Source organism: Cryptomeria japonica, chromosome 7 (assembly GCF_030272615.1).
Source record: "Cryptomeria japonica chromosome 7, Sugi_1.0, whole genome shotgun sequence".
Lineage (NCBI taxonomy): Eukaryota > Viridiplantae > Streptophyta > Pinopsida > Cupressales > Cupressaceae > Cryptomeria > Cryptomeria japonica.
The window spans coordinates 343,072,340-343,095,731 of NC_081411.1; the positions used below are offsets into that span (position 1 = coordinate 343,072,340).

The 23,392-nt window shown below is 36.3% G+C and overlaps 1 protein-coding gene across 7 annotated transcripts in view; it reads left to right on the forward strand.

The window, feature by feature from the left end:
* LOC131045202 (pentatricopeptide repeat-containing protein At4g20090) overlaps positions 1-21,598 on the forward strand; it is a 61,658-nt gene extending 40,060 nt beyond the window's left edge. The window contains exons 3-6 of one of the 7 annotated variants that reach the window (XM_057978741.2): positions 15,391-15,558; positions 19,010-19,130; positions 19,240-19,369; positions 20,901-21,596. The gene's annotated coding sequence lies outside the window, so the exon portion shown is untranslated. Of the gene's footprint in view, positions 1-15,390; positions 15,559-19,009; positions 19,131-19,239; positions 19,370-19,475; positions 20,875-20,900 lie in introns of those variants that run through there. The other 6 variants (XM_057978745.2, XM_057978744.2, XM_057978740.2 and 3 more) reach the window with 6 other exon arrangements.
* Positions 21,599-23,392: the final 1,794 nt, after the last annotated feature.

Sequence of the window (23,392 nt, forward strand, 5' to 3'; positions counted from 1 at the left end):
GAATTTACTTGATTTGAGAAAAAAAAGATAAAAGGGACCGAGGGTTCAAAGAAATCTAATCTACTCCTAAGGTCAATGATAGCACTGGATCGTGCTTGGATGGACATATTCCTTAACCAAGCTTTGCTTCGCCATGTCGCCAACAACTACACAAAACCAATGTGATCTTCCAAGGAAATGAAACGTTTTTATATCATGAATCATTCACCCAAATAACCAATACATTGACGCAACTTGAATAAACATATCCACAATTGAACTTAGCACATGTTGATGTTTAGGCTAACTATTCACTGTAATTGAAAATCATCCAACCACAAATAGTATTAACCAAGGAATTATCGACATCCACACATTACTCCATCACAATCAATCAACTTCATCTAACATGAAGATATGACAAGAAACCATGCAATATGTAGAAGAAACACTTCTATCCACCATGAATTCAATGAAAAGGATGTTTATTTACAAGCTTGGGAACAATTTCTGTCTTCTCCTTCTACTCTACTCTATTTCTAATGATTTGGTTGCTAATTATCCTGTTCTGTTACTAACTATTCTATTAATCCACTATTAATCCCTAGAAATGAGAAATTTGAGTCTTTTATAGTGCTCTCAATACAATTCAATTGCTCAAATTGATTCCTCAAATCAATGGCCAAAATCTGACAATGAAACCCTAATTAGGGGTTATTACAACAAACTCCCTTTTGGCCAATGTAAAATATCCCCTGCTATTATAGGACTAAACATGCAAGGGATATAGTCAAACACTTAGCTGGCAGCCTGCTGTCCCAAGTCTCAGTCTATATAACCTGTGTGTTATGCGGTTTCTAGACTGCAGTATAACTTGCGTGTTATGCTGTTTTGACTGTTGCAAGTTTCCAGACTTGTGTTTGGAAGCATAAACCACAAAGAATAATCAAAGGATGACTACCAATCAACACTATAAGCCTCTAGGGTGATGTTGCAAGTTGTATTTGTGTTTACCAATGCAATAGTATGAATAGATATGCAAGAACATGAAGCTACAACAGACTGTAATTTTGACAAACAGTAGGCATGAAACCTTTGTAACATTGATCAAGAGATGCAACTCAATTACTCCATTTATTCAAGAGGCAATAGGGTCATTACATTACTCACACGTGTTCAAATACTTAGCAACCTATTAATGAATACTCAGAATTTTCTGAGAACACAAGGCAGCCATGTTGAATAGCATACAATATGCAATTACAAAGAGAATGATGCCCAAAATAGAACCTGATTATAATCGACTTGTTTGGTGGTTGAAGAAGCAATCAATATCCAAACTGTTGTGCCTTTTCCATCACCAGATCGAAGGGTTCTTCAAAATCACCCGTTCCTAATGGAAGTCTGAAAATAAATTATGATCAGCTGCTAAACCTTTACTTGGTCTCCTAAAATGATCGCCTTATCCCCTTAAGTGTGATGCCATCCTTTTTGGTGAGATTCGTTGCCAAAATGGAGAACTATGAGCAAATTTGTAGAAAATGGAAGTCTGTTACAATTTTGTCTTCAGACCTGATTTGTCACCAAATCCTTTCTATTTCTCCCTTCCAAATGCATCAATGAGAATCGCCTAAAATTCCCAATGTAATCGCTGTCCTCCAAGGTTCACTTTGATGCTTCAACTAAGAGATACAAGCAAACTTGAGGATATGAAGGAAGAAGTTTGAATTATCTCAGACCTGCAATAAGGGCAGCTGCCTCCAATTTCCCACTTCCAACTGATTTCCAACTAAATCGTCTCCCTTCTCCAATAAAGATTAATGCACATAGGATTACCAAAATGATAAGTTAAATTCACCTTTAAAACAGCTACCATGAATATGCAACAAAACACATTACGCACAATATAGAAGACTGAATTATCTCCCACTCTCAGCTGCAGTCCCTCGGAAGATCTTTCACTCCCTCAGTTATGCTATCTATGGGAGTTTTCGTTCCCAGATATGAAGATCTGAAGAAACCCCTCAGTTCTACAAAACCCAATCAATATCCAAATCAATAACCCAAGCTGCCTTGAAGCTCAACTAGATCTCCTTTTATATTTTTTTCAGCTCATCTCTAGAAGCTTCTAGAAATAATATTATTTCACTTAAGTGACTTTATGATATAATTTTCAATCCACTTTATTAAATTAATTAAATATAAAGTCATCTTTTAATTTTTTAATTTATTTGATAACTTTATAATTAATTAATTTAATATTATTAATTAAAATAATTAATTAAGCTATCCATGAAAAATTATAATAATTTGGACAACTTAACTAATTAAATTAATTAATTATTTCCTCTCCAAAAATGGGGACATTACACAACGAGATCATTACATGGAATTAGACACGTCCATCTTAAATTTCAACCAATGAGAAAATAGGTTAGGTACATTAAACAATATTCAATGTAGCACCATGTGTCACTTGTTGGTTCTTTGGATGAATCAGGTTTAGTGCATCTAGACGTGCTGACTTGGAAGAACATGATTGGGTTGATGCTGACTGGATGCCACCTTAGCCTGCCATGTAGACTTGATACCTCATCACAAAGAACTGTGGTTCCTTGAGTAATATCTCTTGATACTCAACATCATCCAACTTGCTCAACACGATGAAGGTAATGGGACATATTCCCAAATTGTATCATCTAAGTGATCAAGCTGAGTTTCTATCTTTGATTAACTCTTTTGATACTATCTGCTTCCTTGATCACATTCAATTTCATCTCCATACTTGGAAATTTTACTTTATGATATTTGATGTAGATTTTGTGATGCCCATGCTTGATCTTGATCTTCCTTTCACCTATGCTTGATTATCATGTGCAAGTTTATCCTCTTGCTTAGGAATCTTCCTTGAGACTCACTTATTCTTGATGAACTTCACCGAGATCACTTCTTTGTTGTACTAGCAATAATTCTTGGATTTCCGGAGGAAATTTAAGATTGTGACAATTTCTTCCATGTGCAGTCTTAGTTCTTGATCTCATTTTGCATTGTTGAAACTTGATTGCCGCACTTGTGTTATGAAGTTTTTTCCTTGTTCATGCCACCAAGATGGTGTAAAGTTCCTTGTGATCCTAACTTGCTAGTTCCATTTGTCTCTTTGCATTACTTGAAACTTGACTCCCTCATGGCGTTGAGCCTTCTTGTTGTGGAATCTGTCATTCACATCCATCTCCTTGCAAATGTGGACCTTGAATTTCTGGTGATTTTAAGCCTTTATGTCACCTTGCGGCATCCTTGTATTGGACCTGAAAAAGAAAACATTATGAATCAAGAACAATGTGATGAAAAAATAAACTTTATTTTACACACTCTTTATACATCACTAAACATGTTTTCAATATCCGTCCAAATCTGGATATGATCTTTCAAGTCTAAAAATATCTAATCTGCTGATGGAAATTTCCTTTATTTAAATGTTAGAAAATATGATTGAATCTTGAGTTCCCTATGCTGATTGCAAATTGCTTCCTTGGTGCTAATTTGTTTTATTCTTCCTCTTGAGCGAACTTGAATCAATTCACTTGAAGCGGATTTTGCTTTGTCTCTCCTCTCAATGCGAACTTCATACAATCTTCAATGCAGCAAATTTGCTGAGTCTTTCTTCTCTTAATGCAAATTTAGGAGAGCAGATTCGAATTTGATTTGAATTTGTTTTTTTAAAATAATGCTTCCCTCCTTTGTTATATATGCATCTTTATCAACCATCGCACCTCTCTATCTTCAAACACTCCTAGCCGACTTGAATGTAAAAGGCACTTTTAAAATTCGAATTTTCTTTGTAGTCAATACTCTAGTTGGCATTTTCCTTCCAATGCTTTTCTTTACAATATTTATAAATGTGAAGCGCTTAGATCAATGTGAAAACCTGATAAGGATAGGGACTGATTTAATCCCCTACAGGATTCATTTACCTTAGCTCACTCCACCAAATGAAATGGTGGAGAATCAATACTCATAGGGACAAACTAGTCCTTATAGAAGATTCACATTACCTACGACATGATTTGCCCTTAGGTGGAAATTCGATTTGGATAGGGATAAAATTAGTCCCTATGAAATTCGTCTTGTCCCTATAAATTTTGTTCACACTTTAGCAAGCCTTTACCTTTAAGTGGAAAATCGACCTTAATAGGGACAATTCAGTCCCTATGAAAAACATGATACCTTAGCACATTTAATCCCCAAGTGGAGATTCGATAGGGATAGTAACTGATTTAGTCCCTATGAAATTTGTTTGATGTTTGCAAAATTATCTTCCAAGTGGAAATTCAACCTCCATAGGGACTATTTAGTCCTTAAGAAAATTACTTTTGTCCCTATGAAATTCGCTCAAATTTTGGAAGTTTAGCTTTGGGTGGAGATTTGATAGGTATAAGTGTTGGATTGGTGGAAAGGACCGGAATACTAAGAGGGGGGGTTAATCACTATTCCTACCAATTTAAAAACTTTCTCCAAAAATCAAGACCTTTTTTAGATGTACCAAATTCACTGATTAAGCATATCAAACATGAAACAACAAATGCAGAATAAATATGAAAAATACAGCCATAAATGGAACACCGGATTTTATATGTGGAAAACCGAAATGGGAAAAACCACAGAGAGTGTTAACTCTCAAGATAATATAACTAGTTATATGGTGTTTACAAAAAGGGGTGGCTCACTTGCCCGTTGGCTTGCTGCCAAATTACAAAAACGGCTCATTGCCAAAATTCTCACTGCAAGATTACAAAAGCAGCTTATAGCCCGAATGCTCACTGCAACAAGTATAAATGAACTGAAGAAAGTTGCATCTCCAAATGCATGAACTTAGTTCTAGGTTAAGCTCAGATTACAACTCACAAAACCTACAACAGATCCGGTGAAAGATCTTTGTATTACTATTCACAAACACCTACTGTAGATCCGGTGAAGGATTATTGCAACACTGCTCTGCACTCTAACTCTGCTCCAACTGCTTCGTTGTCTACACTTCGCACTACACACACTACTTCATACCACACATATGTATATCATCTTCTATCCATACTTTCTATATATATACTGGAAAACTTACACACCAGGATAATGTGTCGTCTAAACACAACACGTTATCCAATAAAGCTTTAATAAAAAACATGATAACCAAGTCGGCCTCCACAAGACCTCTACATGCTTCCTTTACATAGTTCATTCATCGATGCATATACCTTAATTACCGGAATAGAACAGGGGTCAACCGGACCCATAAATACTGACCCAAAAACACAAAATTCCAAGCATAGCAAATCTAAACTCCAAAACACAAGTACTACGCGTACCACAGATGCTGGACCACAAGATATGAAAGGATACAATTGAAATAGCTAATACTAAAACACAATATAGATACCAGGACCACAATAAGCATAACTCAGAATATGAAGGTCTGTCGGAAGTGACTCTAGTAGATCATCTACACTTTCCTACACTATATAAATTGCATACATATATAGCATCCTATCATCTGCATACATCCACAGATACTATCCGGACCAAACCGGATAATTGGTTTGACATCAATGACAACAATGACAATATTTACACAAGACTAACAATCTCCCCCTTTGTCATTGATGACAAAACATCTCAAAACAAAAATATAAAGAAACATATCTGCTTGCAACTCCCCCTAACCCATATATCTCCTTACTCCAAAACCTTTCTCCAATTTCCACAATCCTTTCTCCCCCTTTGACATCAAGGACAAAGGGTGCCTTTGATGAAAAAAGAAACGAAAGAAAAATGAATGCTTGCATTTGCAAAAATGTCAAAAATTGTGTACCAACCCAAAGGAACTCTCAACTGCTCTTCTTTAGAAAGATTAGCTTGTACTTCTCTTTCAGTTTCGAAAGAACATCTCAAGAATGAATAGCCAATTTGATGCTTATTGACAAACCCCTGCATTCGACTAACAAATCAACAACATGGGAAAAATTGTCCAGAGCAGATGGATTTTGCTCATAGTACATACTCTATTGCACTATCAAGCAATGGTGAAAAATGCTCCAATTTCGCTTCAACAAATTTTTTTGCTTTCTATAAAACACTTACAAAATTTTCTCTTTGCCTCTGCAGATACAATAGTTCAGCTTGAAGAGAATTTATCCTTTTTCTCTGCTCTCCATTCTTGTCACTTAGAAAATCAAAAGATTTACCCACTGAACTCAATTCATCCTCAATCACTTCAATCTTAGCTTTATGCTTCGCCATAGATTTTGCTTGCATTGTGGATACAATTTTTCAAATCATTACCGCATACAAACAGGGCTTTCTTCGCATCATCGCAGTCTTGCAACAAACTTTGTATATCCATACCTTTTTCCTCAGAAACTTCAGCGCCAACGGGTTGCTCGAACAACTTCCCCTTGATAATTTCACACAAGGACTTCGGAAGCACATTACTAACATCCTCAATGCTGATATTGTTCAAGACCAAATGGTTCACTAGAACATTTTCAATTCCCTCTAACTCAAAATAAGTCAACCACATCTCTCCAATTTTCCTAATTCCATCAATGTTGCCAACAATCTCCAACAGATTTGATTCATCATCAGATACGTGCTTTGCAATAATTGACTCTCCCTTAGCTACAAGAGATTTCAGATCATCAATAGTTACAACATTTTCTTCTTTCCGATCCTTCTTGCTCTTCTTAGATACTGGGACACTCAAAGATACATATTCTCTCCTCTTCCTGTTACCGGAAGAAGAACCTCCTTTAGAAGAACTAGTAGTAGGTGATACTGGACCGACACTCCACATATCTAGGAAAGATTTGAAATATGCATTGCATGCCTCCTCTCTTTTGTCCAAATTGCTCAAATATCTAAATATCTGCCCTACAATCGGAACACCAAACTCCCACATCATATTTTCTTTTGCCGGAAGGGATCCTAAACAGCACATAGCTATGCAAACAAGTAATGATCCAAACCGGAAGGGATAATTTTGTTCTCTTGACATCTTAATGTTTTCTAACAACAATTCACACAAGTCGAACAATTTATCTTCCATCACAAGCATATGCACCATATACACAACAATAGCCGAAGTGGAACCTACCCCATTTCTAAAATATATCTTATAAGAAATGCCATATGCAACATACCTTACAACGGGATTGATGATTTTGTCAATGATTAATGCTCATTGATCACCTGTAACACCAGTTAGGGTTTCCACCTCTTTGTTCTTTATGGATTTCTTAGCCAAAATGGCTCCTTTGTCACACAAACCAGTAACAATCCAAATAATCTCCTTCGTGATTGGATAGGGTTTATCCAACACGATGCTCTCATTCGACACTTGACTAAGGATCACTTTGATCACTTCCACATGACCAAACCAGGAAATTCTGTCCAAAGATTCAATCCTTTGTGTTCTAACTCCTTGATTCTCTGTCGCTCTACATCATTCAAACTGCTTTCCACCTTCCCAATCTTCTTTGAGTCGAATTCATCCAACATTACCTTTTCAACAACTTGAAATTTTGCGTTGTTCAATTCTCTGATGATCATCTTGCCTTCCATGATAATTTGCTCTGCTTTCTTGCCCTACAACTCTTCTACTATTCACATCACTTTCAAACACTGATAATATGATAAAGAAAAAATAACTTCAAACATTGATACCTATCTTGCCAAAAATCGCATTAGGGTTTTGCCACCAAAAAGTGTCTTGTTGATGATGTCAGCACAAACCACTGGTTACCGGATGACCTCTCTACCACAGTCATGCTAGATGAACGACATGATCTACTCAGATAGGGGTATCAAAAGATTTTCCTTCAAATTTCTCCCCCTGAGCTAAAGCAATATGCTTAGTTACCGGAGGAAGAGGTGCCTGCATCAGATTCTGGTACATTAGGCTTGCTTCCATTATCCACTTCCTTCTTTCTCCAAAGCAAATTTTCCTCCTTCTTTGATCCATCATTCTTTATTCCATTCTTCTCAACAGATTTCTCCATATTTCCATTTCTGCATTGATTAGCATAATGTCCGAATTGCTTGCACTTGAAACAACTGATGTTTTTCTTTACTGAATTAACTGGAAGGATTTTAGATCTGCATTGATTAGCTTTATGACCATAACCATTGCAAGTATAACAATATCCATGAAAGTTATTATATACCTTATTTGCTCCAATTGGATTATGATTCTGACAGTAATTTGCTTTATGACCAAACCTCTTGCAATTATGACACTGAATACTTCTACAGTTTGCAGCTTTATGACCAAATTTATTGCATTTAAAACAATAGCCATTAAAAGATGGGTACCTCTGTGCATTAAGTTGACGGACTGGTGGCCTTCTTGTATTAGTACTTTGATTTGGGATCTTGATTACATCTTCTGATTTCTTCTCTGCTTCTGTCTTAAGTTTCTTAACCTCTTTCCTTTTGTCTTTTTCAATCTGATTTGAACATTCACTAGGTTGAAATCCAAGTCCAGTCTTGTCCAAGTGAGCTTTCTACATGTTGATCAATTCTTCCAAGAGTTTACTGCTATCAAGAACCTTATTCTCTGCCTTTAGCTTCTTCACTTCATCCTCTAGCTTCTTACATTCTTCAGTCTTTAGCTTGATCGATTCTTTCAAGGTTTCCTTTATTTTATTCTTCTCCTCGATCTTCTGCATCAAATCTTTAATAGTCTCATTCGCCTATTTCAACTGATTATTAACTTCCTTACGCCTCAATTTGAATTTCTGGATTTGCTCTCTCAACTTCTGCACAGTTTCATTCGCTACTTTCACATTCTCCTTTAATTCCTCATTCCCTGATTCAACATTTTCTAAATCTTCAAGAGCTGTTTGCAAGTCTTCATCCAACTGAAATTCTTTGGTCATACACATAGGTGACATGATTCAGCCAACAAGTATGTCCCTCAAGCGGTTAAGCTTTCAAGCAAGGGACCAAGGCTCTAATACCAATTGTTGGATTGGTTGAGAGGACTAGAATACTGAGAGGGGGGTGAATCAATATTCCTACCAATTTAAAAACTTTCTCCAAAAATCAAGACCTTTTTCAGATTTACCAAATTCACTAATTAAGCATATCAAACATGAAACAGCAAATACAAAATAAATATGAAAAACACAACCACAAATGGAACACCGGATTTTATATGTGGAAAACCCAAATGGGAAAAACCACAGAGTGTTAACTCTCAAGATAATATAACTAGTTTTATAGTGTTTACAAAAAGGGGTGGCTCACTATCGGAATGCTCACTACAAGATTACAGAAGCGACTTACAACCGGAATGCTCACTGCAACAATTATAAATGAATTGAACAAAGTTGCATCTCCAAATGCATGAAATCAGTTTCAAGTTAAACTCAATTTACAACTCACAAAACCTACAACAAATCCGATGAAAGATCTTTGTATTACTATTCATAAACACCAACAACAAATCTGGTGAAGGATTACTGCAACACTGCTCTGCACTCTATCTCTACTCCAATTGCTTCGTTGTCTACACTTCGCACTACACACACTACTTCATACCACACATATGTATATCATCTTCTATCCATACTTTCTATATATATACCAGAAAGCTTACACACCAAGATAATGTGTCGGCCAAGCACAACACGTTATCCAATAATGCTTTAATCAAAAACATAATAACCAAGTCGGCCTCCACAAGATCTCTACATGCTTACTTTACATAGTTCATTTATCAATGCATATACCTTGATTACCAGAATAGAACATACGTCAACTGGACCCATAAATACTGACCCAAAAACACAAAACTCCAAGCATAGCAACTCCAAACTCCAAAACACAAGTACTACGTGTACCACAGATGCTGGACCACAAGATATGAAAGGATACAACTGTAATAGCTGATACCAAAACATATAATAGATACCAGGACCACAATAAGCATAACTCAGAATATGAAGGTCTGTCGGAAGTGACTCCAATAGATCATCTACACTTTCCTGCACTATATAAACTGCATACATATATAGCATCCTATCATCCGCATACATCCGCAAATACTATCCAGACCAAACCGGATAACTGGTTTGACATCAATGACAACAATGACAATATTCACACAATTCTAACAATAAGGACAAAATTAGTCCTTATGAAATTTATTGTTTCTTTGTCGATTTTCATCTCCAAGTTGAAAATTAATGGGCATAGGGACAATTAGTCCTCATGGAATTCATGATACCTTTGCAAGCTTTTCACTTAGTTGGAGATTCAACCTCCATAGGGATTGATTATTCCTCATGAAAAATCATTTTTCCTTAGCACATTTGCTCCTTCAAGTGGAAATTCAATGGTAGTAGGGACTAGTCGATTTCTTTTCAAGTTGATTTATCCCTACAACTTCGTCAAAATTTTGCAAGTTTAGCCTTGAGTGGAGATTCAACGTTCATAGGACAAATTACTCCTTACTTTTTGCCCTTAATTTAAATGCAACCCTCCATAGGTAATGATTTTCATATTTGGAGTGGAGAATCAAATCTCATAGGGACTTTTTGATCCCTAATTTTGTCCACATGGAAATTACATTTGAGTCTTGTTCATATCATGGTGGAGGATCGATCTCTATATAGGGACAAGTTAGTCCCTATGAAATTGCTCATAGTGAAGTTCTATTTTCATATGGACCTTTTTGATCTTTAGATTTCTTCCTTGTTTGAATTGTTCAAATTACTTTTCTCATTTAATCCCCAAGTGGAAAATCGATTTCCACAGGGATTTTTCACCTGTTCATCACAAAATTCACATTAGCTTGCAAACATTTGGACAACTTAGTATTTCAAATGACTTCCTTACAATTCAACGACTTTTTGCCTTCTTTTACAACATTAGCTGATTGACATCTTTAATCTTGATACAACACCCTCTCATAAGCAAAGGTTAAAACCAATAAATTATTGCTAAGCCAAGGCAATCTAAGCAAAACATCTACCTAAAAAGCAAAAAAGTGGGGTTCCCCATTTGCAATGGGGCGATGTGTGAAACGTCACAACACTACTCTCCATCCTTCCAGTAGTAACGATCCTGTGTGCACCATTTGTCATCCCATGAAGAACAACTTTCTTCTCATTTGTTCTGAACTTCAACTCCATGGTTTGAATGTTTTGCGAAGCAACCAATAGACTCCCACAACAATAATTGTCTCCCTAATGCCTACCACGTAGAAAGCATTAGTCATTGTATAATTATCCAAAGCAATGCTCAACTAGGGAACCTTCTTAGTACAAGTCATGACAAACCCATAAACAACCCTCACATTGAAATCTTCAGAGTCCTCTAATTGTAGGCCTCTCTTTGCCACCATTGCCTATCAATACCATAACTTGCTGGCCCTACAAGACTCCTCTCACCCTGAAAGAGTTATATTTGGGTGTACTTGAAAGAGTAGAAATAGTGCCTCCCCTAACTTCCCGAAAGTATGCTCTTTTGAATCAACTCGTTCTTCCTTTGAGTCACTTTGTTCAGTGCCTGACCAATTTTCTATTTTCTCTTCCTTGCTATCAGAAACCACCTCAATATAATGTACCTTGCCTTTCCCAAGGCACTTGTGTCCTAGTTCCATAACTCCTTACAAGAAAATGTTAAAAACACTTCTTTCTCCTTAACTCATTCTTTGCCTCATCCAACAAACTTGGTTTTGTTGTCAATGCCAAGTTGCACTTATGAGAGAGTGATATTTAAGTTCTCTCCCTAGTTGACAAGTATGGAAATATCCAGGGCTTGTGGGTTGCCTGCATATTGGAGTGAGTCTCTAGAAGGGGGTTGGTTCCCTTGGTGCTTCACCTAATCTAACTTAAACTACTGCTGCTCTGCTGAGGAAAAGGGGAAAAAGAACATGAAATGAACCTAGATTCTATAGAGGGGATGCACCACATTAATACTAAGACTCATGTTGCTGTCTTGACACACAGTTATTTCAGTTGTTCAGCTGCTTTTCACACAACTCAAACATTTCATATACCCATGCATCGGTATTTTGTAAGGAGGCTTGAGTTTTCACAGTTCTGTGAAGGAAAATACGGTTTTTCATAATCAAGGACTGATTATATTTATTACACAACTCACAACCTGCATAAGTGAATGTGTTCTCTATTCCAAGGTGCTAGAATGAGACTAATATTAAAGGATATTGCAAGTAAAATAACAGAAATATTATCAATCATGATGAGAAGGCAAAAGACTGAACTTAATTGATCACAGGTGTTATTACTGCGATGCATAGTCTGAAAATGATTAATATAGATTTGAAATTTGAAATATTACATGCTGTTTTCAGTCTTAAAGATTGGCTTTTTTGAGTTACAAGACAATTTCCTTTGCTGGAAGAACTTACAGAAGTTTTGACCCTTAGTAAAATTGTAAGAACTCCTTGAAATTGATCCTAGGCGTCCTATTTCTTCTCCCTATGTTGGAGAGGAAGTAGGACAGGCTTAAATTACTAATTTAACTTCATGCTTGACCAACCTTCACTTGGTGCTGGAAAACTGACCTCCCTGTTTTGACTCCCTTGAAGGCTCCATAGTAGGTGTTGGTGAATTGAATCTTGACTTTTTCCATCTCCTTCTGCTTTGCTGGATCCTACAAAAGCTCCAATATGTTTGCAACTGTCTAATTTTGTTTAAACTGCCCTCTATATGCTCTTAGGTGCTGAAACTGCTCATCAAAAAACTTGCAGGGAGTTGAAACTGCTCATAATGTTGCCATTACTCAACTCCAACTGGCCACTACTGCCTTGCGTGATGACAGGGCATGTGATTTCAAAAGTTTGAAATGATCAAGATTCCTTGGAGGGCATAGGATAAGGTCTTCCGTAATAGGTTTTCCATGCATCTTAAAGATTCCTTCATGTCTCCTAAGTCCTAACCAAACACTCTGTCGTGCATCTCTTACACTAGAACTTCACGTCTAAGACTTTCCTTGACTCAGTCTTCTCAAGTCGATGTCTTCAATCACGATGAAGAGTACTGCCATATCTCCTTCAATGACTGTCACAAGTTACTTGTCATTGAACTCTGCTCCTGCCTTGTGATTCATCCTTTTTTCCACAACTGTCCTTTATCTATGACTGCTCAAGTGTTTTATTTGCCGTCTCTCTTTTTGAAAGACATTGTCCTTAGTTACAATGCTCATGTTGATGTCTTCCTGACTGTCTTTTTCAACTCAATGCTATCCTTTGGAACTTGCATGGCACTATACACTGTCATTTGCAATGGAAGCACCCTCACTGCCCCTGCTTTTAGTCTTGCCACTAAGCTGCCCTTTCATGCTTTGAAGTATGCCTAGAACTGACACTTCAGAAGTCAAAACATCTCCAAAATTTTGATGGTCCCTTTAGAATTTGCAGCAACCACAGTTTAAGACTGCCCTCTCCAACATACAGAAGCTACACACTGGCCGTATCATCATCTACTTTTCATCCATGCACAAGACTGTCATTTCATGAGATTAGAATTCATTTCAAACTGCCTCTAGGTGGGTGTCTCTACTACTGTCCCTTTGAGTTTGACTGTACAGTCATGATGACTGCTATTGCCTTTTCCACGAGTTCTGCCATGCCTCACCATGTGTGTCCCCTTACCAACAGTCATTTTCACTATTTTGGAACATTCTTTATCGATCTTTTTGTACTTAGGACTCTACTGTCATCTCTCTTTTGGCTTTTTATCTCCCATGACCATCTTTCATGTACTCTGTGCCATTTGTTCCCCTTCAGTGGATGCTAATACATACATTTCCTTTGAACTCTGCTCTCTGTCTTTGGTTTTACATTCAACTCACTGTCATGAATTTGTCATATGATGTCAACATGTACTTTTGATGGAGTTCACTTGACTGCACCTTGTTTCTTTTCCCTTGCACTGTAAACAAACAAATTTTTTATCAACTACACTCAATGTCTATAGTATTTGAATGATGGCACTGTCATGATACTTCTTTTCTTTTGAAAACTTTTCACAAAAGATCTTTATTTTCTCATTGTCCTTGACTGTCCTCTTCCATAGTCAACAGCACTACCCTTATTCTGTCGCACTATGATCTTTTGATGCCACTGTCATACCATTCTGCCTTTATGACTATACCGGTCCTCTGTTTGATTCCTTATTCTTGCCTTTGAAAAGTGAGCTCTCATTTTAACATGGTTGACTTTTATCTCTGCTTATGACTGCCATACTACCCTTTTTTCTCATTTATGACCTTATGGTCACTATGTTTGTCTTTGAGAACACTGTGCCCTTGCCTGTTTGACTTTATATTCATTTGACTAGCCTCTGCACAGTATACATTGGACATCTTTCTATGGATGATTGTTCCTCTTCACCATGTATTGTTTCTTCATGAACTGTCATTCTTATTTCCTTTATTAGATTGTCATGTCCTACTTGTGACTTGGTTTTAGCATCATGACAATCTTCCCTCTCATTGTCCATGCACAATACCACATTTGGCACCTATCTTATGTAATTTGACTTGACTGTGTATGTGTCTAAAAAGTTTCCATTTAATGACGGGCATATGCTATTCAATACTGTCCTTTCTCCAATTTGCCACTTCTAGCAGTTTGTTATTTAAAAAAGTTTGTGAGCGCAATTATGACTTATCACAAAGAACCAAATCATGGCAACTCCAGTCCATGCCCAAGCCAAAACTAAAAAGAGGTACCAAGGTGCTTTAAATATCAGATAAGACCCCAAAACATAAGCAGAAACAGATATTCCACACTTTCCCATTCCTTCACTCGGGCTAACATAGTCAGGTTAAAGGCATAAATTACCCTGTAGGGACAGTTATTTCCCGAGGACAACTATTCCCCTTCTCCACTGAAGTGGTCCTATCCTTTGTTGATCATTTTTTATAAATTATCTATGGACTGTTATGACTGTACTCTTCTCTTTAAATCTGCCACGATACTGTCCTCTGTTATGTATGCCTTGAACTGACCTCTTTTCCTTTTAATTCCTGTGCATTGTTATCCTTCTTGACTGTTCGTGCTTTGTGTCTTCAATATGGTATGTCATGTCCTCTCCACCCAGGGGGTATAAGCTTTTATATTTAATTAAATCAGAAGTGTTTATAAGCATGAAGTGACATTATAATATTAATATTATTCTTATTAATGATAATAATAGAAAATGGCAATATTAGTTGTTTCTATGGGCCAACTTGATCTATTTTTGCTAGGCCAACCTATATCTTTTCATTCGCCCATGAACGAGTATAAATAAGAGTGTCAGGTTTGTGGAAGGTGTGAAGTTTAGATATTATTTTCAGCCATTTTCGAGCTGAGATTCTGCTTATGAGGAGATTGTGGGTTTTCAGGGACGTGCTAGGAGAAGCATTTTAGAAGAGCTGGATGACAATGCTTTCTGAGTTGAAGCTCCATAGAAGTCGGGAGGCTAGCTCGCATGATCTAAGGGTTTGTTTGGAGCATGGTACGGGAGTTGTCATCACCCTACTGCTGCAACTAGTTTTCATTTCATACTTGAGGTATGATCTGTTTCAGGTTTTTATTGTGAAACACCATCATTTAGTAAGAGTTGGCTACACTTGGACTGCTGCTGGGATACTAAATATTTTCTCTTGTAGCAGATGTACAGACCTTTGCTAGGCTCATTTCTACATCACTGATTATAGAAGTTAACTACAGATCCACAACTGTGACACCCATATTATCACTGTAATATCAATGGATATATGTTATGTTGTGTGCAATATATCGCAGCTTAGTTTGTGCACTTATTTGTACGCCTAGTTTAGATTGTCCTACTTTTCCCAAGTGCTATTCTCTGAGTATTTATAATCTGCATATTATTTGAAGTATTCATTGAATATATCAAACCCAGTTTTTATACAGTTTGTTTGAATTAAAGAGGTGGTCTTTGACAATTAATAGTTTTATGCCCCTAAGATTGCTGCATTGACGATTGAAAGATTCTTTTTAATTAGCAAACAATACTTAAACTGACTTCGAAATATGCCAGGTATATTACATGGTATAACTAAAGGAGTGTCCTAATGCATGTGGCCTTTGAAAACCCTTAAGTTTTCATGTCATTGCATTATGACCTTGTCTTTTGTGTTGGGTAGAGATCCTTGTTATATCTTTTCTTGATCTCACTGTTACTCACTTTTTTGTACCTTTTCATCACTGTTTTATGGTTTTTTCCTAGCATCCTCATTATGTTTGAAGAAGCTCGAGGAATCTTTATTCTGAATACAAATCACTGCTGGACTAAATGTTTGGGCTCTGACAACTATAAGACTTGCAATAGTGGTGTGGGGTTTCATGGTCTTGTGCATCGAATAGACTCAACAATATTGACATGTCACGGACTAAGCTGGTCTACTTTTCCCTATGTGTCTCCACAGATTGGTTCTATTCTGTTAGCACTTGGACTTCTTTTGGTGTCTCATACTTTCTATTTTGGCAAACAAGAATCTGACTCAGCTATACTCTTCATAAATGTGTATTCAAATTATTTTGGAGGTTTGCGAACCAAAACTTTTGGTGAAGACTTTTTGGTATATGCTTATCCCTTTCGGCAATGTGACCATTTGGTGAAATCTGTGTTGACAGAACTTGCTTTCGGCAAACAAAAGAGCTTTACAAACTATGATGAAGTCTGCCAAAACTAATCCATGGATAGACCTTTCTCCTTTGACAAATACTAATGCGTGGCATAATCTTATAGCATTTCAAATAGGAGCTTTGCAAACTTAGGAACTTGCAATAGATAAAGCTTCAAATATGCAATGAGATAATGACACTTAGTGCTTGCTTAGATAAAGGGTGGGGACCACATTATATGCTCCTTTTCAACAAACTTAGGCAATTTAAAAGGTACGCGCATTGATTGGAAACATTAGGTCAGTAGGACGAAGGGTTCGATAGACACATGAGAGAAAGGGCTCAAGTTATAAGTTATCAATGATTGGGACTAGCAAGTCAACATCAAATTAGAACATAAAGCAACTAGAGTGCAAAAAACTTATGGTTTTTTAGACTAGGCAATAAAAGACCTTATCAAATATACATAATAAACCCTAATTTGCAAAAGCTCTACAAGGTGGCATGAAATGTCAACACATACCAAGGGGAGAGATTTTGTTGGAGCAAGTATGACAAGATTTGCAACCAACTCATGTTGCAAACCATTTGTATTTTGTTGACACCTTTGAAACAGATGTTTGTGAGTCAATCATAGTTAGATTCATCATATTTAAAGAAGAGAGAAGGTTTCAAAAACAATTTTTGATGATGTTTTTATGAAGAGTGTTATAAAGATCAAGGTAATTTGAAAACTTAAATTAAAATTTCAAATCAAATCCTTTAATTTCAATTTTTTTAAGCAGTTACTTTAGTTGTAATTTTAATATGTTTGTAGGTGTCAAGAGTGTTTGGTGAGGGTTTTGTGCTTGGTGCATGGTAAGCAAAATCTAATGGTATACGTTTATGAGGCCAAGGAGGTCATGCAAGACCATTAAAAGGGAGATACAGACAAATTTGATTCCATTTGGAAGATTATTGATTGGAGGTGGAACAATCAATTCTACCAACCCATAATGTAGTAGGGTATTACCTCAACTCCAAATTTTTCTTCTTAGTTGAGTTTATAGATATTAATTGGGAGGTTATAGAGGATCTTTCAACATGCATTGAGAGGACGACGCTTGAGGTTGAGGTGAGAGACCTAATTATTTAGGAATTGGAAACTTACAAGCAAACTAGGGGAGGCTCTTTTCTTCGCCACTAGCTATTTGAGGGAGATTAACCCAAACACTAGGTAACAAAAACTTGTTGTCTTTACTTATATTTGACAATTGTTGTTCACTTACAAATGTTTGAATATCTTATTTGTAGGTTTTTGGTGGGAAGATTGGGGTAGAAATACCCCAATGCTTAAAAAACTCTTTGTAGTTTGTCTCAACTATGTAGCATTTTTAGATGTGAATTTAACTCAAGTTTGTCTAAGGCCATTCACACAAATAATCACAATAAGGTGACTCAAAGACACCTCAATGACCTAGTTTTTGTGCAACATAACCTTTGCCTTTGCATAAGAAAGGTGGACACAGTTGCTCAAGAACTATAGACTTGGGTGAGATTGATCCATAAAGAGACTCTATTGTGTAGGATGAAGACACCCCCTTGTTTATAGAAGATACGAATGCTGATTTCAAGAGGCAATCTATGGAGGGTGTAGCTAGAACAGAAGTAGGAGACATTGGATTAGATGATGTTGAACATGAGGTGAAGAAGAATTCATTGCCATGTAGTGCTAGGGTGGAGCCACAACCTTCTAGTATTACAGTTGAGACGTACTTGATTGCCAGAATTAGACCCTTGCCCGAGTTTTCAACTAGAACAGGGAAGAGAAATTGTAAATTATTGTAACTTGCATGGATTATGCAACTTATGGTGATGATTTTCAACAACAATCATTATAAATTCATACTACATATCATAGTTATTGGCTGGCCAATGTATTCACATGATGATGTGATATTGTAACTCCCACAACATTTGACACTCATTTGATACATATTACAATTAGATTTTGCATGATATTTTTTTTTTTAGGAATTTAAGTATTTTTTATAAGTTGTCTGAGTCAAACTTGGGTTTGGTGAGTCTGATTTTTTGAACTATGGAACTTTGGGTTATTGATCAAACATCATCTAGCTATGCATAATTGCCTCCACTGTTGATGACAGTTGTCAGCATTCTGTTGCTGTGGTATTTTTAACTTGCCCATTTGCACACCAGCATCAACATCTCTCTTTCGCAATCTAAATCTCTGTATATCAAATATATTGTTAGTCATGTTGATCTTATGTATAAACTGTTAATTTTTTATTAATATATTTGGTTATTGAAAGTCTTTTAAGTTTTATGTATAAGAGAAATTTTGTATTTACATCAGTGATCTTTTGGCAGAGGCCTCTAAAATAAAGGGTTATCATAATTGTGCTATTGAGATTCATGAACTGCAGACGTGGAGTTCCCTCAAGGAATAGCAGGGATAATGTTCAGGACTATGATGCTTTGTTCTTTCTAGGTAACCCTCTAGCCCAAACCAGCCATGCTAAATTGTTGAGTTACCATGAAATTAGGTCTCAAATCATTGTTGTGTGTGATCAAAGACTTATTTGCAATTCAAAATGCAGGAAATACTCAACTTGGCTTATGCATGCTGCTTCTCAGATTGTGGTGCAACAAACTGCCAATTATTGGTTTCAAATCCAACCTGCAATCATACATTTGATTGAGACCTTTGGCTTGATAGTTGATAGAGAGGTGACTATTCTAAACAATTTACTATAGTCATAGTCTCATAGATTTGGGTACTACTCATTGCAAAGACATATTGATACTTTAAGACAAATTCTTCTACATATCTTAGGTTGAACATGACTATGATAACTAGCCAAGCAATCCACTTAATTGGGATTTCAATGTTTCATACATTTCTGGGATCCAGCAATGCAGAATCAATGCTTCATATTGCAGTTGTGGACTTGCACATTGTTTTTAGATGCTGGTTTGCGGCTAATATTGTAAAACTAGCTTCAGATCATCATCTGAGGAAGTAGTGGGAGAACTCTTTTGATCTGCAACATGAGCAATACCATGTATCTATGTCAAATTGAGTTGGTAGGCGATTAAATATAATTTTCATATAGTGATTTTGATCAAGAAACCCTCTCAGTTTGTAAAGAAATCTTTATCTCATGAATACAAATACTTTCAATTGTTGAAATTGCTGTTGCAATGGATGTGGGAAATATTTGAATTGGACTTTCACCACCTTTTTGAGAGTTTCGTTCTAACTTGAATGAACTTGCAGAGTGTGACATCTTTCCTTAATTCATCATGTTTTACGCTGGTGGTTGCTATATCACAGAATGTTGTAAATAAGTTTTGAGGTTTTGTTTTATTGTTCATATTCACAGTTTAGTTGTATAGTATGAAGAGAGCAGACGTTTATGAGGTGGAAAAAAGTAGATTCTACATTTATTTAAGTTCAAGTAATGCTTTCTTATTCAAAAACTGTCTTCTTGCTTATGGATATGCACGGGCAAATTTCATGCCTTTGTGCATCCATATGCAGGGACTTGCAGAGCAATTTGAATTGCTATGAAGAAATGGAAACAATTGGTGGATTGTGGAAGAGAATTTTCATTTTTTTCTGTTTTATGTATATAGGCCTGTGGCCTGGTTTTTATAAGCATTGGAATTTTTTAGAGTTGGTTTTCAATAGAATTTGTTTATAGTTTTTATTTCTAGTCCATATCCGTATAAAAAATTTCTTTTTGTCTTTAAAAGAAAAGAGCTGTAAGCCTTTATTAGCTACATTGCTTAGGGTAAGCTTTAATGTTAAATTTGGTTTTCTTGTATGTTCAAAGGCCCCCCTGTAATTTTATTTTTTGAATTTCAACTAGCCGAGCCCCCTTGCGGCTGGGGTTAGCCAAGTTGGGTTTTGGTTGATCTTAAGTGGGTACCTCCCACTAGAGCTGTTTAGAAACTGAATTTGACAATGTTTCTAAGGCAAATCCCAAATAACCGGTACTTAAGTCTTTTTTAGTTCATCTTACTCTTGGGATCAACAATGAAGGTGAATCGGTAAGCTGGTATTGCAGTGAGCAGATGAATTGAAATTTGATCATTTTAGGTGATTCACTTTTAGCTGTCAATATAATGTCAAAGTGCTTTATGCATGGTTGGAAGTTAAAAAAGTATGCTTGTTCAAGTCGTAAACCTTTCTCAGTTTTTTTTTTAACACTGCTATCATGTAGTCAATAACTGGTGGATTGCTTGGCTTTTGCAGGGGCTTCCTAAATCTTGTTGTAGCTAGTCACAAGCTTGGGTTTGAGCAAATTGACAAGGCTTAGAAGAACTTTGGTCTTTGGAGATCTAGTTTGGCTATGAACATTGTGATTAGAAGGGATGGTACATGTGCCTATTGGGATGGAGGATGGATCCCTATTGCTTGAGGAAATTCAAGGGAGAAGACGCAAAGTGTTGGTTGACAATTGCAGTTTGAGGCAAGGTGGCTTGTCATCCAAGAGTAATGAGGTGGTGGCAGTGAGGAGGAAGCAATATCCAAGTCTTATAAAAGAGGAAATGCCTCCCTTTCAGCAAATTTACTGGCAGGTGTCCGACCTGACTCGGAGCTTGCATCATCTCTCCTTACGTTATGTTTAGAAACACACTCCTAGGAGGATGCTCCACTTGGGTGATATCCATTACTAATGAAGATGGTACGCTCCAATTTTTGGTCATTGGGAAGGCAATCTTTCTGGAGTTGTTCAAGAATTGATCTCTGGGAGCAGATAGTGTTTGCCATTAGCTCTGTAGTTACTTATGTTTCTTCTGGTTTTTGATAGGGAAGGTCATATGCATATTTTCAACTGGGCTAGGATCTAACATTTTGATGCTGTATTGTTGTCCTTTTTGAAATTGTTCAAACTTTTCTATTTTAAAGTCCAATATAACTATTTTCTTAATTTGTAACCAGTTTTTGATTTTGTTGTTTTATTTTTCCATGGGAAAGGATAAAATATCCGACCATAAATTAAAGTTCAAGAAAATTCACTGAAATTCAAAAATTTCATTTTATCTAAATCTCGAACATGGCTACTAGCCAACAAAAAGATCCAACCAGCCAAAATGTGAAGGAAGGTTTGATTTGTACATGTATAGTGGGTGGCTATACTAAGGAACATAAAAGATCACCCGTTAACAAAATATATAAAATAATAGAAAAGATTAGAGATACAAATTGAAGTAGTTAATAGGAGGTTGTGTCTATAGGAGGTGATAACACCAGTTGACTGTAGATGACCAAGGACATTTTATTGGGTAACATAATTTTTTTATGGTTATTCCACTAGTATTGTGCAACTGACAATAGACATTATAGACATACATGCAGCAGTTTTTCATTTAAAAATTTATCAGTTGCTCAATAATTATTTAGTGCATTCTGTTTTTTTTAATTGTTTCTCAATTAACAATTTTTGGGACCTTTTTTATTTTATTTTTTTCCTTACCATAATTTATGTATTCTTGATCATGCACATGCAATAGTAAACAATGAATTTATATATTCCATTCAAAAAAAAAAATTAACTAATAAATGCTGTGTTTGTTTTCTTTGTAAGGTTATAAAATATGTTGATTTTAGGCATCTTAAGGGTTGGAGTTGGAGTCAAATTTGACACCTTGATCGATAATTAGCATAGATGTTCCATAACTAATTTGTCCACATGATCTTTAATTAGTAATTGTTTCAATGAATTACGTGTCTTGTAAGTAATTTACTTAGAAAAAATTATGATTTACGTTAGTATTGTGATGCTTAAGTGTTGAAATTGCTGTAGATAATTTTATAAATGAACTAAAAACAAATAAAAATTGGAACATACAAGAAAACTAAATTTAACATTAAAGATTACCCTAAGCAATCGATGTCTAACGTAACTAGTAGAATAAGTTTGACATTGAAAATTACCCAAAGCCACCCATTGTTTGAAGAAACTAGAAGAACAATATATTCTTTCTTATGCCACCATATCTTTGTAGGGTTTTGTTGTGACCATTTCACACATCGCCCCATTAGAATGGGGACCCCCTCTTTTTGCTTTAGGTTTTGCTTTCCTTTTGTTTGTTTTTCTCTCTGCTTTCTAGGTTTTTTGAGTGAGTGAGTGATTTGCCTGGACTGGCTAGATTAGGGCTAATCCTTGGAAGCTCGTTTTAGGGTTTCTTTCAAGCTAAGTCTAGTCTTGTTTTGGGAGGTTGTTAGTCCTCTGCCTGGAACCTCAAGTTTGCCATAGTGAAGCATGCCTTTTAGGAGAGTCAAGTGGGTTAGATCAAGGAACGAGGTGAATAGGTCTCAGGTTAGGTCTAGATTGAAAGAAGGTTTCTTGTCGGAGTCATGTTTGTTTCCTTGTCTAAGTCAGTTGAGCAGAGCCGGTGAAGCAAGGGAGTTGGTTTGATCAAGTTTGATGGAGGATGAAGCGAATCAAGGTAACATCTAGACTGAAAATGTCAATTTTGCTTCTGACCCTTCCAAAGGGTCTAGAGCGAAATTTTGAAAAGCTCTCATTTTTGCTTAGTGAAAAGCAGGATTTTGATGGGGATGCGTCAAGGAAGGACTTTGTTTACCTCTCAAGGGGATTTGGAGTTCAAAATGTCCAGAATCAAGCCTAAAATAGGATTTTCGCTCCTGACCCTTCCAAAGGGTCAAGAGCGAATTTCATCCTAAACCCTATTTCTTGCCTTGGATAGACTTGCAACCATGTTCCCAGCTTGGAAAAT